The sequence below is a fragment of the Anolis carolinensis genome, chromosome 5, assembly GCF_035594765.1.
Source record: "Anolis carolinensis isolate JA03-04 chromosome 5, rAnoCar3.1.pri, whole genome shotgun sequence".
NCBI classification, from domain to species: domain Eukaryota; kingdom Metazoa; phylum Chordata; class Lepidosauria; order Squamata; family Dactyloidae; genus Anolis; species Anolis carolinensis.
In genome coordinates, this window is record NC_085845.1 from 152,628,496 (window position 1) to 152,648,745 (window position 20,250).

General features: G+C 39.3%; 1 protein-coding gene and 1 long non-coding RNA gene across 4 annotated transcripts in view; one reads left to right on the plus strand and one right to left on the minus strand.

Annotated features, from left to right (window-relative positions):
• Positions 1-764: 764 nt before the first annotated feature.
• On the minus strand, positions 765-10,181 carry LOC134299531 (uncharacterized). The gene is made up of 2 exons (XR_010006750.1): positions 4,994-10,181; positions 765-4,685 (listed from the first exon to the last, which is right to left on the minus strand). It is a non-coding gene; the product is annotated as an uncharacterized LOC134299531 (long non-coding RNA).
• A 1,059-nt stretch (positions 10,182-11,240) lies between these two features.
• Positions 11,241-20,250, plus strand: part of cnot2 (CCR4-NOT transcription complex subunit 2) — a 66,680-nt gene continuing 57,670 nt past the window's right edge. Inside the window, exon 1 of one of the 3 annotated variants that reach the window (XM_008116617.3) lies at positions 11,241-11,477. The gene's annotated coding sequence lies outside the window, so the exon portion shown is untranslated. Of the gene's footprint in view, positions 11,478-11,734; positions 11,881-20,250 lie in introns of those variants that run through there. The other 2 variants (XM_003224620.3, XM_008116619.3) reach the window with 2 other exon arrangements.

Sequence of the window (20,250 nt, forward strand, 5' to 3'; positions counted from 1 at the left end):
TGTAATTAACTATCATGACACAAGTGTTTTTTCTGTTTGTGTATTAACATTTTAAAATATTCTCTTCTACCTGCAGCTTAGTAAACACTTTTTTGCAAAAAGTGCAAAAAAAATCCAACATGCATTTTTGTATAGCCTGAATCTGAAAAAAATTTGCTTGGTCAAGCCATCTGCATTTATGCTCATAAGGCATTTTTAAAGTCATTAGTTGTTTTTGAATGATTATGTCTGAACTCCAGTGTGTTTCCTGGTCCAATTATTTATTTTATAGTAACAGGGAACAATAAAATGAATATATTATCATAGTCAAAGGTTTGTTTTTTCTATGAGGCAAGTTTTAAAACCAGGAAAATGATGTTGAAGTGTAGCTCACAGTGTATTACATCAAGGATGCTGGCTAGAACGCATTGGAGCTATAGTCCGCCAACATCTGGAGGGGCACAGTTTTCATCCATTTTATTATCATTTAGATAAAGCTTATACAACCCTGCCCACTTGATCTTCAAAATCACAGCTTCTGCTGTTTGTTTTTGATGTCTGACCAAAATTATGGAAATATGACCTTGTGCTGTCTTATAGTATGTTTGCTCACTGCTGGATAACAAATATCACTCTCTAAGAAATTTGTGGTTTCACACAAAGTAATTCAGGGCAAGGCCAATGACCCCATTGCTGTGTTGTTATGTAGTCATTATGTTATGCACTCTTAGCAGCAGGGAGGTAAGTACTGTACAATAGTTGTAGAAAAAACAGATGACTCAAAGTCAACAAGACACTCCCAAGGTGTTTGGGGGACTTTACTATCATGAATCAACCACAATGGCACCATTTCTGCACTATACTAAGTTCATGCTTCCTCCCCACATTTCTGCACTGTACTAAGTTCATGCTTCCTCCCCACATACTGTGCAACCATACTACCAAAAGACTCGTCCTCAATGCATGTTCTCTGTCTGGGGTTTCTAAGCCCAGCAAATGAAGAGTCAGCCACCAATAAGTGTAAGAACATATGTTCAAACTTCCTGGCAATTCAGCATCAGTCTGAAAAAAGGAGTGTTCACATGCAGCAGATTGAGTGAATTCTTGAAAGGGGGTCTGTCTACCAGTTGTAGGTTTCCTTCCACATGCTTCAGCCTCTCTCCTGCTTAACAATCATCTGATGTCAAATGCTGGCTGTTATAGGACATAATAATGTCATAATGTTTAATGAATGGAGTTTTATTGCACTGTTGCTCTTGATTACTGTGTTTTGATCATGATGCACTGGATCCAGTTTTGCAATGAAGAATGGGTTTAGAATTTGGGTAGCAGTACTAATATTAGACAAGGGCAAGCACTTCTCCTACACACTAAAACTTTATGGGATGGATTCCAACTATAGTAATTGAAAATCAATGGGAATCATTAATCATTACTAACACATATTTAATAATTTCAGTAGGTCTCATCTAACTAGAGTACAACTCTCACTTTCCTGTATCAACCAAAATATGTTCTCTATTGGGAACTGTAGGTTTCCCAGGCAATTCTATAGTATACAGTACTTCCATCAGAAGTTACCACAGAATCAACCTGGAAAGCGTTAACACTTTTCTAAAGAGGAGATCCCTCTAGGAATTTGCTAGGTTCTCCAGGGCAACTCTGTAGTAACCTCTGGCAGAAGTTGTTTATTTTAATAGGGTTCACTATTATCCATAGCTTCTTGTTTCCATGGTGAGTTTAGGAGTGTATCCCTTGATGTCATTGATGTCAACAGCCTACTCTGTATTTAAAAAATCTGTCAAGTAGATTTCTCTTAATACAACTGAAAATAATAGGGAAATAAGACTAAATAATGAAGTAACTAGATTTTGACCTGTTATCACATAACGTGTACTGACATAGACATTCTATACACACAAACGATTGTCTATGTACAAAGAAAATGTGTCCAAATGACATATATTGTTACAGTTCCCCGTACAAAGCTCAATTTGGCCGTACCCGACAAAATGAAAAGGAGCAACAGCTCTAACACAAAAGTTGTTCAAGTCTGGTATTGGTTCCAATACATATAGGCTTCAGGGATACAGTCAATGAAAATATCTTCCAAACAGATGGTTGGTCGTGTTGCTGTATACTGGATTGAAGAAAATAATGATGGAGCACCGCTCTCAAAAATGTCTTCAAAAGTAAAGTCCAAATAAAGTCCCAAGTCTACAGGGGTCCCGGGTATTTTTGACCCTGTTTCAGGGAAAAACCCCTTCTTCAGGAGTTGTTAAACTCAGCAACAATGAATTTCTATCTAAAACAAAACATAGAGTAACAAGTATTTTACCAGCAGTATTAACAGAAGTAAAGGTAACCCATATAACAGTATTATACTTACATAGTGCTAAATGCTTTCACTGAGTGACTCTGCTTGTGGTGATTTCAACTGCGAGTAATTCTGGAGGTTCATTCAAAGGTTTTTAAAGAGTACTTGAAGGTTTAAAGGAAACAGCTAAAATTAAGTGATTCATTAAGTCCCTGAGGGGAAAAGGTTTTAAACTTAAAGATCAAGTACATTTCCCTTTGGGATAATAGTTTTTCCAAGTCCATGAAAGGTTTTTGAGAGATGCATTCCAGAGCACAAAATTTAAATGAGGTAGATGAATGTTTGTATTGGGTGAAGTGTGAATATAAAAGAGATTCTGTAGATAAATTTTTGATTCTGGATTTATGTTCAGAGATTCTGATTCTCAAGGATCTGGTTGTTTTTCCGATATACCAGAGATCACAGTCACATGTCAAGAGGTAGATTACATTGCTGCTATTACAAGTAGAAAAATGTTTTAGTGTGGTGCCCACTTTGTTCCTATGATTATATATCTCCTTAGTCTTCCAAGATTGAGGACAACACTTACAGTGACCACAAGGATAATGGCCTCTCAGGGTGCTCTTCGGTGTACTAATGGGAGTGATTAAATCTGTATGGATTAAATATTCTCTAATATTTTTAGTACGCCTGTTTCAAAAAATAGGTAATTTATCACAACCTGAAATATCTTGAAGAAGATGCCAGTGCTTTTTTATAATTTGGATTACGTGTTTGGAGTAATGCGATAATTCTTGTGTCCAGATAATTTGATTTTTAGTTGGTTTAGCAGATTCTTTCAGTAGGGTGGTTCTATCAGTTTTTTCAGCTTTAATTAATGCCTTTTTGATGACATGTTTAGGATAGCCTCTACTTCTAAACTCCTGGCTTAAGGTCAGGCTTTCATGAATGAAGTGTTCATTAGAGCTTGAGTTACGCTTTAGTCTAAGTAGTTGTGAATGGAAGATTGGTCTTTAAACCAAAGTGGTGGAAGCTGTTATAATGAAGAAAAGAATTTTTATCTGATGGTTTTCTGAAGTTCTTGACCAAAAGTTTGTTATGATATTTATACACAGTAACATCTAAAAAATTGATATGTGACAGGTTGAGATGACTGGTAAACTTAATAGACGTATGTATAGTGTTAATCCAATTAGAGAATCCTACTGCGGCCTCAGTTGTTTTAAATACTATGAATATATCATCAATAAATCGGCCATAGTATGTTATATTAGCATAGTACATATTTAAAGATGGATTAAGCAATATAGTGTTTTCTAAATGTGCCATGAATAGATTGGCAATCGATGGGGCTAACGGACTTCCCATAGCGACACCGAAGGTCTGAAAGTAAAATTGGTTTTGAAAACGGAAATAATTTTTCTCCAGTACTATATCTAACAGGTCCATCAAGAAATGTGTAGGTGGTTGCAATTTTGTTCTCCTACGAAGGATATTCTCTATGATGGTACGAGCCTCATCTAGTGGAATGTTAGTATAGAGTGAGGTGACATCAATCGTAACTAAAATGCTGTCCTCCTCAATTTTGAGATTTTCTACGATATTAATGAAGTGCTTTGTGTCTTTAGGAATCACAGAGAGGGACAAATGGTTGGCAAAAGGAGTCTAGATATTTAGCAACTGGTTCCAATACAGAAGATGAACCAGAAATAATAGGTCGGCCTGGGGGTGGAGTGATGCCTTTATGAATCTTAGGAAGAATATAAAAGATAGGTATCCTGGGGAAGTCATTTTGTAAGTATTTAAATGTAGAAGAAGAAATAAATCCCATGGATAATCCCTCTTGACACACCACCCTAATAAGGGACTGAATGTGTTTAGTGGGGTCTGTTGCAATAGGTTGGTAGAATTTACTATTTGATAACTGGAGGTTGACTTCCTTAATATAATCTCTTTCGTTAAGTAATACTATAGCTCCCCCTTTATCTGCTGGTTTCCAGACTACCTCTTTAAGGTTGCTCAATTTGACCAGAGTGGTTCTTTCTAATTCTGATAAATTTGAGTGGTATGGTTGTCTACGAGTAGTTAGCTTGTTAAAGTCCCTCTCTACAGCTTTTTCAAAGCATTTAATGTAAATGTTATCTGTGGAAGGGCAGAAGGTACTTTTAGGTTTGAAAGGATCTGTGGTTGTGTTGGATATGCTGTCTTTAAACATGTCTCTTAAGCGGATGGTTCTAAATAGCTTGAATAAATCTATTCGTGCTCGAAATGCATTAAATTTAGGGGTGGGAACAAATGATAGACCTTTGTTTACTACTGACCTTTCTACATCAGATAACTTATAGTCGGATAGATTAACAATCAGGTTCGGTGTCTCCGATTTCGGCCCCTTGGAAAAAAAGTGGAGGATGAGGAGGATGGTAGAGTCCTATTCTTATGACATAGACATTGGCAATGGCATCAAATTGAGAGAATTTTATTTGTTAAATGTATTAAGGGACTTATCATCAATGATTAAACATGAAAGATAGCTAGGCATTGGTACAGGAGAATGATACAAGTTTCCCAACATCACTACGATTCAATAACAGAATTAGAAAAGGATGTGGAAAATTATTTTTCAATGGTATCATTAGAGAAGACTGAACCATGAAACCTTATTACCAATCATTTATTTATACGTATATGTTTTCTTACCATTACCCATTGCGATGTCCTGTGGTTTCCCCCTCTTTTCTAAATATGGAATATAAATTTCACTAGAATGTGGAAAATAAGATGAATCTATCACACATAATGAAAATGGTCTTTAAGGAAAACATTTACATATAAATGGGGAACATAGATAAAGGATATGACTTACACCACTTTCAAGTAAGAGATGCAAAATTTTCAAATATTTGAACTTCATTAAGAGATCTTGGTCATGACTTCCCTGGGATAGGATCAGGAAACCTATAGTCCCCCAGAAGTATAAAATCAGACATAGCCAATATTCAACAGTGAGGAATGCTGCAGGTTTCCCAGTCCTACTTTAGAACAAATTGCAACTACGATCAGATTACAGATAAGTGGCTGTAATTTTTCAGAGTTGAGCTTGTTCAACATGAAAGCATTGACAACTAAAGGTTTAATGGTACAGTATCACCAAAGTTGGTCTTATCTGTTGTGAGTATCTCCATCTTTTCCTAAATGGGCTGCCATTTCCCCACTGTGTGGCCTTAAAATGAAAACGCTCAGTAGCATAACTAAATAGTTGTCTTTTCATCCCTGTGTTACAAATTTTATTTGGCCAAGTTTATATTATCAGTATGAATGGATTTTAGAATGTCACTGCTACTATTCATTTGATCTAAATGTAGTTGAAAACAATCTAAAAAGCCACAAAATATAATTCCTTCACTGAAAACAAAACCTATCAATACAGGTTCTTAAAGATCCAAAACAGGGATTTGAACACTAGTCCCCTGAATTTCTGGTCCAAAATGCCACATTGACTAAAACAAGCCAGATAGGTATAGACAAAATGAATATATAGATTCCAAAACTAGACTGATAGCTTCTGAATACCGAAATGATAATTTCAATATTCATGTTGCTTTAACATGTACCTAGCTATTTCATACATTTCTCTTCATTTTCCTGCATATTTGTTATTTGTCATAATTCATATCCTGTCTATTCTTCAAGACCAGAACACAAAGGAAACTCAAGTTTAACATGTGCATTACTTTTTGCTTAAATTCTGCAACCTGAAATATAGAAAGCAGGACATACTCCATCAGCAATGCTGAAATACTAACTCATCTCTCTGAACATTTTCCATTCAATTTGTTTACTATATGTTTTTAACAAGGTGTTTCTCCTACTCAGACATCCTCGTATCCAAACCTTTCTTTTGTTGTATATTTCAGGCTGTAAGTCTCTCGGATGACATTTTGTTAGGGGGTCTTAGGGTGACTGGAATCTTTTTTTATTTATAAGTAAGTTTGGGCTTAAAAAATGAAATACAGTAGAGTCTCACTTATCCAAGACTCACTTATCCAAGGTTCTGGATTATCCAAGGCATTTTGTTAGTCAATGTTTTCAATATATCATATTTTGGTGCTAAATTCGTAAATACAGTAATTGCAATGTAACATTACTGCGCATTGCACTACTTTTTCTGTCAAATTTGTTGTATAACATGATGTTTTGGTGCTTAATTTGTAAAATCATAACCTAATTCGATGTTTAATAGGCTTTTCCTTAATCCCTCCTTATTATCCAAGATATTCGCTTATCCAAGGTTCTGCCGGTCCGTTTAGCTTGGATAAGTGAGACTCTACTGTAATTATTATAGCTATTTCACAAGAAGCTATCACCATGCATGGCAAAGTACCAAACCCTAAAATATTATCAGTAATACACACTAATCCTACTTAAAACATAGGGAAAACTGTAAGCTAGTTATAATCAAGATCCTTTATCTTTGTAGCATCTTTTCAATAGTGCAATGTTACTGGCTCTCAGATATCCAAGTTCTATGCAAGCAATTACATTACTTTTTATTTAAAAATAAAACCCAGAGACAGTTGCCACCTCAGTTACAGGTTGCCATGGCATCCACCAACCTGATGGCTCATGCTTGGGGCACAATGAATTATTTGTTTTCTGCAAATCTTAAAATGCTATCAGGATATCTCTTAAATCACATATGCTGTGGAAAAAAACACTTTTAGAACACCACTAATTGTTAGTATGCTTAACAGTGCCTGTTTGAGAATTTGCAAAAACACCAAAGGTAGTTATCTATCTTAATAAATTGTTCCAATACAAGAATCTTCTCAAGCACCTGGATGAGCCATGTGTGTCTCTCAACTTGCATAACCCTCAGACACATACAGTATAATCCTGCTTGTGTCTACCCAGAAGGTCTGCTGCATGTAATAGGGCTTGTTCCCAGGTGTGTACAGAATGCAGCCACAATGAGTAGGGGACATCACATATAAGGCTTAAATGATTTAGATGTAGGTAAATACAAATGTGAGGCTTGATTCCAAAAGGTACCGAATCCATGGGATTCCAAAAGGTACCGAATCCAGGAATCAAAAAATTCGGCTGAAGATATGTATTCTTTTGCTATAAAATACAATTTTCCAAGCCTTGTACCAAAATCATTTGGCATGTTTTGATCTGTATATAATATTCTCAATTGAATATATTACACATTTGTTCACCCTTTCTCCTGATTCACTGTGAACCCTTCTCTTTTGGGGGGAAGGGACATGAACCAGGTTTACAAATATGCATCCCTTAACTGAATGGAACAGATTTGTGTTTTCAGTTTGCACCATAATCATCTAGACTCTTAGGACAAAAAGCCCTAAATGTCCCACTAAGATCCTGAGGGGAAGACTATCTCTTGGTCCTGTTACCATCATCAGTCGTCTTGGTGAGGGCAGGAGAGCCTCCTTAGTGGCTGCTCCCACCTTTCAAACTCTCTTTCTGTTGTTCTTTCATCGACAGGCATCTTTAGTTGACCAAGGTTTTTGAACATACGATGGGTGGATTTTTAATGGGGCATGCTTTACTAATCATATCACACTTTTCTATATTTTAATTGATTTTAAAATGTTATTATAATACAATTTTTTAAATTGCATGGCAAATGTTTTTAATTTTTTTGTTTCAAACGCAGCCTTTGGTCCCATTGAAAGGCAGTACAGTACATTAAAAATCCTGGGAAAACATTCATAAATATAATCACATGTAAATCACCTAAAAAGACACAACATTTGACAAACAAACTCCTCTGGGGAAGGGGGTATTACTCCCATGTTGGAATTTCATCATGTCTGAAAGAAGCCGGTTTTGTGAGGGACAAGGAGAGAAAAAGTGCTTCCTCAGCCTTTACTACATGATGCCAGGGCACCTTGCTCTCTACAGGCAAGGTGTGTGTTTGTGCTTCTAAAAGACACTTACCAAGCTAATGTTATATAATGTGGGTGCCTTTTTATTGCATGTTTCACTAATGTTATTAAACTATTTCAAGTTGGTTTTAAAATGTATTATGATACAATTTAATTGTTACTAACATTTTATCATGTCTGAAAACAGGCTGCTTTGGGGCGATAAGGAGATGGCTCCTCAGCTAGGGCAGCTAGGGCTCCCTGTGTTGGTATTTGTAAAAGGTCTCTTACAAGCTTTTAGGCTATAAGGTGGGGTGGCTTTTTGTCGGGCATGTTTTACCAATCTTATCCAACAACTGAATATTTTAAATTGATTCTAAATTGTATTATAACATTTTAATTGTTTTTAATTGTAAAGTCCCACTCTGAAAGGAGACATATACATTAAACAAACAAACAAACAGTGAAATCATGAAGGGATTATTACTTGAATTTTACTTTTTCTAAAGACAGGCTGTTTTGGGGTGTGGGGGGGATAAGCATTTTTAATTTACAGGCAGATCCTCAAGTTATGAAAAAGATTGATTCTCTGGGTTTATTGTCACGTATATTTTGTTGGAACAGGTGCATTTTTAAAGTTTAACTACATATATATATATATATATATATATATATATATATATATATATATGCTTTGGATAGCATAAGGGTCAACACCCCTGTGGGGTTTGTTTTGCTGTCTGCGCCCCTGTTGAGATTTCACCTCCTTTTCTGTCGCTGTCATAATTGGATTTTGGAAAATGTAGCTTGTTGTGGAAACAAGGATTGGTGATGAAGCTCCAGTGGAGACAACTCTTCCCCCGATTACTCTTTCAGGAGTGAATTTCCCTTCCTAAGGATAGATTTCCCTCCCTGTTGTCTCACTTTTGTTCTTAACTATGAGTCATTTTTAATTAGGGGGGGGGTTGTACCTATATCATTTTTGGAAGCCTCCAAGGGCCCACTGAAAGGTGGCATATAAATTAAATAAATGGCCTGAAAAGACACCATGCAGAAAAAAGGGCGAAGAAGTTCTTATTGGAATTCCATCTGAAAATGCCTGTTTTGTGGGGCAAAGGAGAGAAGGGAAATGCTTCTTCTTCATCCTGGAAAGATGTGACGAGTGGAGTGTCACAGGGTTCTATCCTGGGCCTGGTTCTGCTCCACATCTTTATTAATGATTTATGGAAAGTTGGAAGGAATGGTAATCGAGTTCACAGATGATATCAAATTAGGCAGGATAGCTAATACACCAGAAGACAGGAGCAGAATTCAAAACGATCTTAACAGATTAGAGAGATGGTTGGCCAAAACTAACAAAATTAAGTTCCACAGGTACAAATGCAAGATACTCCACTTAGGCAGAAAAAATGAAATGCAAAGATACAGAATGGGGGATGCCTGGCTCGACAGCAGTATGTGAAAACGATACTGAGTCCTCGTGGACAACAAGTTAAACATTAGCCAACCATGCGATGCGGTGGCAAAAAAAGCCAATGGGATTTTGGCCTGCATAAATAGGGAGTCTAGTGTCTAGATTTAGGAAAATCATGCTACCCTCTATTCCGCCTTGGTCAGACCACACCTGGAATCACACTGTGTCCAATTCTGAGCACCACAATTGAAGGGAGATTTTGACAAACTGGAATGTGTCCAGAGGAAGGTGACTAAAATGATCAAGGGTCTGGAGAACAAGCCCTATGAGGAAAGGCTTAAAGAGCTGGGCATGTTTAGCCCTCAGAAGAGAAGGCCGAGAGGAGACATGATGAGGACCATGTATAAATATGTGAAGGGAAATCATTGGGAGGAGGGAGCAAGCTTGTTTTCTACTGCCCTGGAAACTAGGACGCAGAACAATGGCTTCAAACTACAGCAGTGGTTCTTGACCTGTGGGCCATGAGAACGAAAATCTGTTCTATCTCCTTCCTATTTATTTATATTATTTAATTTTTATTACCGCTGACCATTGTATTGGATAGACCACATTAGCTCTAGAATATTAAATATGGTTTTTTGTGGACGAGCAGATGGTGACTACTGGATGGCATATATTCTGTATGAGAAACTAGAGCTTGATGTGGTCTATCCAATGCAACTTCTGAATCAGCACTCCAAATAACCAAACCGAATCTAAAGTTGACCAAAAACTGATTTTTAACCCCTCTTTTGGTACTAATGTTGGAGAGTGGTCCCTGGTTAAAAAAAAAAAAAAGGTTGGGAACCACTGAACTACAGGAAAGGAGATTCCACCTGAACATTAGGAAGAACTTCCTAACTGTGAGAGTTGTTCAGCAGTGGAACTCTCTGCGCTGAGTTTGATGGAGGCTCCTTCTTTGGAGGCTTTTAAGCAGAGGTTGGATGGCCATCTGTCAGGGGTGATGTGAATGCAATTTTCCTGCTTCTTGGCAAGGGGTTGGACTGGATGGCCCACAAGATCTCTTCCAACTCTAGGATTCTATGCCTCAGGAATGGGCAAACTTCGCCCCTCCAGGTGTTTTGGACTTCAACTCCCACAATTCCTAACAGCTGGTAAACTGGGTGGGATTGTGTTGTTGACGGCTTTCATGGCCGGAATTACAGGGTTGTTGTGTGTATACCTCACAACCTCTGAGGATGCCTGCCATAGATGTGGGCAAAACGTCAGAAGAGAATACTTCTGGAACATGATCGTACAGCCTGGAAAACACACAACAACCCAGGGTGGGATTTCTGGGGGTTGTAGGCCAAAAACATTTAATGACCCCAGGTTGAGAACCACTGATTCAAAGCAGATATTGTGGATGACCTGCCTTGGATGTTCTGGGTGACATGGCTGTGTGGAAGGGCGCTGAATCAATCCTGCCCACGGGGTGCCAGGGCAACGCTTCCCTTTCTCTTTAGGCGAGGTGAGTGATTGTGTTTGAAAAAGGCCCCTCCCTCCCTCTCTCTCTCCCCTCAGTGGAAGCGAGGCCCCGTCCCTCCCTGCCTCCCCCTTTCCCCGGATGTCTGAGGCTCTCTTCGCGACTCCCACGAGGCCAGGCCCAGGGCCCTTCCTCCCTTTCTTCCGTCCGTCCTCCTTTGCTCCCGCGAGGCCGCTTCTCCCTCAGCGAGGCCGGCGAAGAAGGAGAGGCGACGTCTCCCGGCCCCGCTCGTCCGGCGACGTCGAGGTCACGCCGGCAGCGTCGGGGTCGGAGGGCAAAGGTCGCTCCCCCAGCATCCTCCGTGCGGGGTGCTCAGCCATCTTGGATCCTCGGGACAAGAAAATTCATGCGGTGAGTGCGGCCCTGTTTATTCTTTCCGCCTCTTCTTCGCCGCCGCGGCGCGGTTCGGAGCCTCCTCAGGGGAGCGGCGGGCAGACGAGGCGGGCTTCCTGCCGGCGCCTGCCTCGTCGGAGGCGCCGAGGGCAGGCCTCAGTTCCCGCCGGGCTTCCGTTTGCTTTTGTCTCTCTGAGGGAAGGAAGAGAAAGAAGGGAAGGGGGGGATTGGAGGGGGATGAGAGATGCCTGAGGGGAAGGGGAAAGGGAAGAAGGCGGCTCGGAGGCGCAGGGCCTGAGAAGGAGGAGGCGGAGGAAGGAGCCCTGGCTTCCGAGGGGAAAGAAGGCCTCGCTCCCGTCTTTCTCGACTCCAGTGGTCCTTTATGCCCGCATCCGAGCTCCCCGCCTCCTTAGGCCTCGGGGTAAGGCACCCAGGGATCAGCCTGGCTCTTTGTACATGCGCAGAGGCTCCCAGCGGCGACGGCCCTTTGCGGCCTAGGGATCTGGAGGCTCCCGCCATCAAGCAGGCCCGCTTGCTTGCACCCTCCTCGCCGAGTTTTTGGTGGGAAGGAAACTTGGGAGGCACCGAAGCGTGGAAGGGTTTTGTTGTGGCTGTTTTGTAAACACGGCCCGCCTCGAGGAGGCCAGGGCCCTGGCCTGGGTCGCTGGCGGGACGCGAAGGGGTCCTTTGTTTGCGTTGGAGTTTCGTCTCCTCCCGCGTCAGAGCCGGGCCTTGGCTGGACTTGGGCCACCCGGCTCCCATCCACACTGGGCAAAGAACGCGGTTCGGAGCCAGCTTCCAAACTGCCGCGACCAGGCCACAAACTCCGGCAAAAGTGCGCGAAAGAAAAGCCCAGGATGTGCCTCGGTGCTCTGGGGTTCGTGCAATCGCCATCTGGGCCTCCTCAGGCTGGTTCTGTATTTCCCTATGCAATCATCTGCACAGCGAAACCACTTTCTTCAATTCCGGCTTGAAACTGTGGTCAGTGGAAATGGAGCCTTGTGCCACTCAGGCATCAAACTTTTGCTAGCGTTTTCTCAAGTTTGCAGATGTAGACACACAACAGCAATGCGCTGTAACTTTATTTATTTATTTCACTTATATACTGCTTTTCTCATCCCCAGCACTATATCCTAAAATATCAAGAAAGGAAATCCCACATTTTCTGCTTTGCACTGGAATACATGGAAGTGTGGACTCAGATAACCCAGTTCAAAGCATATATTGTGGGATTTCCTGCCCTGATATTCTGGGTTATATAGCTGTGTGGAAGGGTCCTCAAAGCGGTTCCCAACATAATCAATGGCAAAATTCAATGCCTTACATATATCAAAACAACGACAGTGACAATAGATTAAAATAACATTCACACACACATAAAATTGTGTGTGGCCTTGCACAATCCTGATGATATCTTTAACTTTTCCATATCTTATATATTGTAGTTCATCACAGTTGACTGGCAGTAGAACACATATTTTGACAGTTTGACACCACTTTAACAGCTTTGGCTCAATGCTGTGGAAACCTAGGGGTTGTACTTTTACAAAGTTTTTAGCCTTCTCTGCCAAAGAATACTAGTGCCTCACCAACCTACAAATCCTAAAATTTCATAGCACTGTGCCATAGTAGTGTAAAACTGCATTAATTCTACAGATGAACCCTATAGTGAAGCATTCTTTACTCACTCCTGCCCTTTAAAACAATACTATGAGGGATATTTGTAGTTGCCCTATGATTTCATAATCTGTCATTCTTAGGGCCCTTCCATACAGCCATATAACCCAGAATAGCAAGGTAAAAAAATCCTACAATATCTGCTTCGATCTGGGTTATCTGAGTCCACACTGCCATATATCCCAGTTCAAAGCAGATAATGTGGGATTTTATTCAGCTGTGTGGCCTTAAATTGTTTATGTATAGTTTACATTGGACTACTAAACATCCCAGGTAGTTAATGGCATGCAGTGCAGTCTGGGTTTCTGCCAACTGAAATAGTAATAATTTACAAAAGAGGCATGTAAGCTCCTAACACAAGGCTGCAGGTCATTTTTGCTAGGTATTGGGGCATTTCACTCTTGCAGTGTAATTAATATTGGTGTGATCTTCAACAAAATCCTTGTGGAAATCAGTCATAAGTCTGTTTAAAAACTCTTTCCAAAACATGGAGGGGAAAGTGGTCTGACCCTAACTTGCACAGTTATGAAAACTATACAGTCATTTGTTATTTGGAAAAAGAATCCAGCAGGGATTCATACTCCTAGTAAAGGAAACTGATATTGCTCTTTGAACTTTTAAAAATGTGTGCATGTATACTTTATGGAAAAAAACTTTTTAGAAGAAGTTGTAGGTACGTACTTTGTTTTTTCTAGCCATAGCATTGTTTCGATACATGTGTATTAAATAACATTGCCCAAGATTGGAAATATTTAGTACTTATCAGGATACTTGATCAGTCATACTCTTAAATTATACTTTTACTGAAATGCTTTTGAGTATTTATGTAACTGAAATTGTTTTTTATGATGTCTGAATATTTTTGTACCCTACATTTTGGTTTTCATAAACGAGTTTTGTGGATTGAGTCAATCTGCACAACCTTCACAAATTAAAATCTGTAGTAAACCATGCAGTTTGTGTTGGTTGCAGTTACTAATAGTTACCTGGAATATATTATAGCTATTTTGATATGCTAATAGTGGTACTCAGAAATGCACAATTTTGGATCCTGAGTTCATAGATATAACTTCGATTTGGTTGAGGATCTTGTTGGTGAAAGAGTGAATGGGTTTTTTTTTTGCATTTCCCCATGAAATTTCCTAATGCAGTCTTATACATGTTTATTCAAAAGTATTGCTTTTGTGTGCAGTAGAATTTATATCTGTAAAATTGTGTATAGAATTGACTAGATTCCTTAAACGCCCCCCCCCCCCCCCATTTTATATAGTGTGCCTCTAAGGCCCCTTCTACACTGCCATATAATACACATCATCAAAGCAGATAATACACATCATCAAAGCAGATAATACACATCATCAAAGCAGATAATACACATCATCTGCTTTGAACTGGATTATATGACTGTATATATGATTATATACATTGCCATATAATCCAGTTCAAAGCACACAATTTGGATTTATATGGCAGTGTAGAAATGGCCTAACATACCTTGAATCAGATATCTACCCTCCCAGTACAGGTAGTTGTATTTGCCAAAAGGTGAATGCTAAAACCTGTGGCCCCTTCCATACAGCCCAGAATATCAAGGCAGATAATCCACAATATCTGCTTTGAACTTGGTTATCTGAGACCACCAGAGCCCCCGGTGGCACAATGGGTTAAACTCTTGTCCCAGCAGGACTGCTGACTTGAAGGTTAGGTTGCTGACCTGAAGGTTGCTGGTTCGAATCCTGGGAGAGCATGGATGAGCTCCCTCTTTCAGCTCCAGCTCTCCATGCAGAGACATGAGAGAAGCTTCCCACAAGGATGGCAAAATATCAAAGCACCCGGGCATCCCCTGATCAACGTCCTTGTAGACGGCCAATTCTCTCACACCAGAAGCAACTTGCAGTTTCTCAAGTTGCTCCTGACATGAAAAAAAAACCCGAAGGCCACACTACCATATAATCCAGTTTAATGTGGATTTTATACAGCTGTGTGGAAGGGGCCTATATTAGCATAATATCTCAGAGGTTATAAAACACTCAGAACTCTTCAAAAAACTGGGTATTGTTCATAGCAAAAGTGAGGAGGAGGGAAATAAATATTATTAAAGATAGTGCATGTACATCTGATTACAGTCTTCAGATTGAAAGTTGGAGAAGTCATTCAATTCAGGCCCCTTCTAAAGTGCCATATGAAATCTAGTTTTTCATCTTTGAACTGAATTATATGTCAGTGCAGACTTGTATAATCCACTTCAATGCAGATAATGTGGATTATCTGCTTCAATAATCTGGATTATATGACAGTGTAGAAGGGGCCTTGGTCTCTACCTGTTTCAGCATACATTTGAGACCCTTCTAAAGATGACTGGGAAGGACAAACAATAATTGTAGATTCCATTTTTAAAAATGTGCCAATTGATCATTAAGCAAAAACACAGGCTCTTTGGTTGGTGGAAATAGATTTAGGAAGACATATAGCTGTTTTTATAGAGACAGATTTAAATATAATTTCAGTTTATGTACTAAGTAATCTTGAAGTCCTGTTGAACTCCGTGAACCATGCACATGAGTACATTTGTACTTTCACTAAAGTATCTGAACTGTAATTGTTGATGATTAAAAATATGTCAGAGTATTTTTAATCATCAACAATTACTGTATACGATTCTCAAATACAGTATCCTTCTTTAGGACCAGTACTCTCTCACTAACTGCTTTCAAGTATAATGATAATCCAGGCCTCTGGGTAACCCATTTGCTTTTTTCTTTGCTTGACATGGTAATCCTGTATTAAGGTTAAGTGTGACTAAGCATGTCAGTTAAACAAAAAACAGGTTTAAACCAGGTTTATGATCTTGGTTTGTGTGAATACATTTAATCATAATCCCAGGTACAGATATCACACACTGTGCTTTTCCTAGTTTGTTTGCCTGCTTGCAAAAAGGAGAAAGGATATAAAAGTGACCCTATAGTGGGTTTATTAAACTAGCATTTCTAGTTTATTGTTATATGCAAAGTTTGTCTGTATGATTTTAGAAAACTAGTTCTAGTAATTTGTAGCAAATGTAGCTGTGAATTTTTGTTTTAAAATAAACAAAACTTGCTACACTTTAAACCAGGGGTCCCCAAACTAAGGCCCGGGGGCCGGATGCGGCCCATCGAAGCTATTTATCCGGCCCCCACGGCACAAAGGCAGAAAGGGGTTGGGCTAAATGACCCAAGGGGTCTCTTCTTCTCTTCCAACCATCATCATCATCATCATCATCATCATCATCATCATCATTATTAACATTGAGGCTGGGTGGCCATCTGTCAGGGATGCTTTGCTTGTGCTTTTGGTGCACAAAAGCAGAAGGGGGTTGGACTGAATGGCCCAAGGGGTCTCTTCCAACCCTCTTTATTATTATTATTATTATTAATAATAATAATAATAATAATAATAATAATAATAACATAGAGGCTGGGTGGCCATGTGTCAGGGATGCTTTGCTTGTGCTTTCAGTGCACAAAAGCAGAAGGAGTTGGACTAAATGGCCCAAGGGGTCTCTTCCAACCCTCTTTATTATTATGATTATGATTATGATTATGATGATGATTATTATTATTAATAACATTGAGGCTGGGTGGCCATCTGCCAGGGGTGCTTTGCTTGTGCTTTTGGTGCACAAAGGCAGAAGGGGGTTGGACTCAATGGCCCAAAGGGTCTCTTTCAACCCACTTTTTATTGTTGTTGTTGTTGTTGTTAATTATTATTGCTCGGTGGCCAACTATAGTCCGGCCCTCCAATGGTCCGAAGGATCGTGAACTGGCCCCCTGTTTAAAAAGTTTGGGGACCCCTGCTTTAAACCATAGTATAGTTGTTGTTTATAATGGAACTTAATGTATTACACTATAAGTGATCTAATGTTGGCAGTCAGAGTAAATCATTGTATGCTGATTGACAGCTGCTTTTCAGAATGTGGTTGTACAGATCTACTGTATAAACACCCAGTATTGTGAGTTGCAAGTGACATTGCATACTGCTGTTTACATGATTTCTTTTTTGCAGAAAGTATATAACATTTGGTACTTTCCCTGTCTTTCGAAACTCTTATGCATCTCGTTTGCTTAATATCCCAGTATGCTAGATATGTGTCATGCAACTGAAGGAAATAAAGCAGTTTGTAAATAGAGACTTCAGAGAATGGGAAACTACCATCAGAATTGCAAAGAAGGCTGGTTAATTGAGTATCAGTATAGCGTAATCCTTCCACATTTGCAATTTTGACTTTTATGGGTTTGATTAATCATGGATTACTTCTCTAGGAGCCCTTCCAGACAGGCCCTATATCCCAGGATCTGATTCCAGGTTTTCTGTTTATCCCAGATTATCTGGCAGTGGGGACTCATGTAATCCAGTTTAAAGCAGAAAACCTCCAGTATGACTTCAGTTCACTTTCCCCAGTCATTTTGGAGGACCCAGAGATTTCTAGATACCACCAATTGCTAGAGAACACCAATTCCATTGAAGGACCTAGGAATACTAGATCCTCCAATTCAATTCTGTATCAATCTTCCAGCAGAAGTCAACAATAGGCTGCTGTGGTCCCCCAGATGGTTTGGGTATAGAACTCCTGCCAGATTAGCTAGAATAGCAGTGATGAGGGATCATGGGAGCTCTTGACCAAAGGCATTTGGAAGGATATCCTTCTAGTTTCTCATTTATTTCTATGCCTTCAGCAATTTACTCTGCGATCCTTTATGTGGCACCTAGACGTAAAACCCATTGAATTCAGTGGGACTTGCTTTACGTTACCTGGGTATAGGATTGTAACCTCAGATATTGTTCAGGTGACTTTGTATTATTAAGTTACTTTAGTTTTTTTTTCCCGTGTCAGGAGCGACTTGAGAAACTGCAAGTTGCTTCTGGAGTGAGAGAATTGGCCGTCTACAAGGATGTTGCCCAGGGGACGCCAGGATGTTTTTCGATGTTTTACCATTCTTGTGGGAGGCTTCTCTCATGTCCCCGCATGGAGCTGGAGCTGATAGAGGGAGTTCATCCGTGCTCTCCCCGGGTGGGATTTGAACCTGGCAGCTTGCAGATCAGCAGCCCAACCTTCAAGTCCCAAGGCTTTAACCCACTACTCCACCGGGGGCTCCCAGTTATTTTAGTGGGGAGATAGAAATATTGTATTATTGAACTCCATGGTGGTTTTAATTCCCCATTTATACTGCCCATCTAGTGCATTCAAAACTAGCTTCAAACTATGGTGGCCAGACAACATATACAGTGTTCTCTCACTACTTTGTGGTTCACTTTTCATGAATTTGTTTCACGATTTTTCAATAAACTCTAAAAGAATATTATAAATCATAAAAAATTACAATTTACAGCCTAAGGAAGGGAGGAAGGAGAAGCCAAAGGGAGAGAAAAGGAGCCCAAGCGGCAACAGGAGAAGGAGATTTATCAACACACGATTGATTGATAAAGACTTAAAATAGTGTATAACTACTAAATAATGTATAAATATCAAAATAAATATAGTGTCCCCACTTCACAGATTTTCACTTATTGCGGGTGGTCCTGGAACTTAACCCCTGCGATAGGTGAGGGAACACTGTATCCACAGAAGTGCATGAAGAAAAGCCCTTAATGTGTGTCAGTGCTCTTTGGTTTATGTAATCACTATCCGGGCCTCAAACTGGTTCCAGGATTTCCCATGTAATCATATGCACCGAGAAACCACTTTCTTCAATATTGGTTTGAATCTGCATTAAATGATCACTGTAGACGTACCCTGAGTTTTGTGATAGTTTCAAGTTATAAAACTGAAGCAGAGCTGCAATAATTGCTTCTTTTCAATACTTTTGTTCTTATGAACTTGTAATTTAAGGACTGGACTTCTACTTTATGTAATACCTATAGACTACAATTCCTCTTCACAGTATATTAACATATGTGTTAGTACGATTTTATCAAAAATTCTATGGAACTTGTTTTGTAAATTGCCCTCTTATGGTAGTGAGTGCAACTGTTTAAAGTTTGTGTTCTGATACATAGATACACTGGAAGTTTCTTTAAAGCTAAAATCTGTTAAAGGCAGAATCTACTTTTAGGGTTCCCAATTATAGAAAAAACCAATTTTATCTATTATGCCTTTGGTATGCAAGAATCAGCAGGGAAGGTTTGTATAAAATTGAAATGGCTATTGTTTGCTGATGAAGTATGCTCATGAAATTGATATTATCAGGTATAGGAAAGAAGGGCTATCTGTTGTGAGTGTTCTGTGTTATCTCAGAACTGAAAAAGAAAGTTTCAGTGGATGAAGATGACATTTCTTGTAGTATACATGTGACCTTGAACTTTGTCAAGTTGCCTAAGAATAAAGATAATAGACTTGAATGTCAAAGAGCGTAAAGCAAGTAGTATCTATCATCATTTAGTTGGGGATTGTTGTTCTTAGTGATGCCTTGGAAAGTTGGGGAGCTTTTGGCTGGGTGACAGTTAAATATGCTTGTTTTCACTTCAAAGGTTTAGTTGGATATTATGTCTCATTAACATAATTAATTTTGATCAACATTTCGTGTTGCTAATATTTTAATGTGGAGTATTGTGGTGACTGAAAGGACTTTGTCTCCAGTCTAATCTGTGAAACACAACTAAGTTTCTGTATTTGTGCATATTTTGTTGTGCATATTTTAACTTTCACATTGAAATCTCAAACATCTTTACATATTTAAATGTTCAACTTCAGTGGTTAACACCCACAGTTTCTCTAAAAATGTAAGTGTGTATGTAGGAATGATTAATAGTGTCTTACTGCTGCATCAGCTCAGGTTTTCATCAAATTTGTGGGGTGCCACAAACTAAAATTTGGCACAGTTAACAAAAAAAAACCTGCAGCCGATTAAATGGGTTGTATTTCCTGATAACTTCTGCCAATAAAATTGGCTAGTCTTTAATGTCCTATTAGACTTTTTGTGGTAATATCAATTAAAATTGGATACTCCTAAAGCTATGTTAAACATGGCAGTTTGGTAAAGCAGTTTGGGCATTGTAATACAACTAGAAACGAATGTTCAAATTCTCACTTGGCCATGCAAACCCACCGAGTAACCTTGAGCAAGTCATAGTCTCTCAT